The following is a 1,712-nucleotide window of genomic DNA, read 5'->3' on the forward strand; positions in this document are numbered from 1 at the left end:
AATCTCTTGCTGGAATCTTTGGGGTTTTCTTGATATAAGAGCATATCATTAGCAAAAAGTGATAGTTTGACCTCCTCTTTCCCAATTTGGATATCCTTTATTTAGTCCTCTTACCCCATAAAATAGCTCAATAGCACATTGTTTAATTTCCATGACTTTGTGTAGATGTGAGTGCTTCTCTTTAAATTGATTTCTAGTTTTGCTGCAATATGGTCTGAGAAGATACATAGTATGATTTCAATTTTTTTGAATTTGTTCAGACATGTTTTGTGGTCTCAGATATGATCAATCTTGAAGTATGTTCTATATGCTGATGAGAAGAATGTATATTCAGTAGTTTGGGGGCAAAATATTCTGTAAATGTCTGTTAGGCCCATTTGTTATAGATTCCCATTTAAGTCCAATGTTGCTTTATTTATTTTCTTCTTGGATGATCTATCCAGCTGTCAGTGGGGTGTTGAAATCCCCGGCAATTATGGTGTTGCCATTTATCTCTTTGCTTAGATCTAGTGGAATTTGCTTTATAAATATGGGCATTCCTGTCTTAGGTGCATAAATATTTGGGATTATTATGTATTCTTGTTGAATTCCTTCCTTTACCTTTATATAATGATCATCTTTATCTTTCTTTACCATTGTTGATTTAAAGTCAATTTTATCTGATATGAGAATGGCTATAGATTCTTTATTTTGGTTTCCATTTGCAAGGAATATATATTTTTTTCCATCCCCTCACCTTGAGTCTGTATGAGTCATTGTGGTTTAGATGTGTTTCCTAGAGACAGCAGATACTTGGGTTGTATTTTTTCATCTATTCAGCCAGCCTATGTCCCTTGAGTGGGGCATTCAGACTGTTCACATTGAATGATAGAATTGATATATGGGATTCTGTTCTGTTCATCATGTTGGGTAGTACCTTATTGCTATGTTTATCCTTTTGTGCTATTGTTTTATATGAGCTCTGAGCTTTAGCTTTTTGGCTGTTTTGCACTGGGTGAGTGTCTATTGTGCTGATCTATGTATAATGGAGTTCTGAGTATTTCTTGCAGGTCAGGTCTGGTCTTGACAAATTTCCTCAGTGTTTTATGGTCTGGAAAAGGCTTTTTTTCTACTGAAAATATGAAACATAGTTTTTCAGGATAGAAAATTCTAAACTGGCAGTTTGTTATGTTTAAGAAGACTGAAGATGGGGCACCAAACTCTTCTGGCTTGTAAGGTCTCCATTGAGAAGTCTGTAGTTAGCCTGATGGGTTTTCCTTCATAAGTTATTTGATGTTTTGGCCTCACAGCTTGCAGAAGTACTTCCTTCATGTCGACTTTGGCCAGTGTGATGACTATATGTCTTCATGCTTGTCTCTTTGCAATGAATCTCCCAGGTGTCCCTTGAGCTTCTTGTACCTGGATGTCTAAATCTCTAGCAAGACCAGGGATGTTTCCCTCAATTATCTCTCAAATAGGTTTTCCAGCCCTTGTCCGTTTTCTTCTTCGCCCTCAAGGATCCCTATGATTCTTATTTTGGCTGTTTTATATAATCTAATATTTCTTATAGTCTTTGTTCATTCATCCTAACTCTTTGTCCTTTATTTTTGACTGAGTTAATTCGAAAGAGTTGTCTTCAAGCTCTGAGTTCTTTTTCTGCCTGATTGAATCTGTTCTTAAAGCTCTCCACTGTGTTCTGTATTTCCTTAAATCAGTTTTTCATTTCCAGCAGT

Source organism: Propithecus coquereli, unplaced genomic scaffold (assembly GCF_000956105.1).
Source record: "Propithecus coquereli isolate 6110/MARCELLA unplaced genomic scaffold, Pcoq_1.0 Scaffold555, whole genome shotgun sequence".
NCBI classification, from domain to species: domain Eukaryota; kingdom Metazoa; phylum Chordata; class Mammalia; order Primates; family Indriidae; genus Propithecus; species Propithecus coquereli.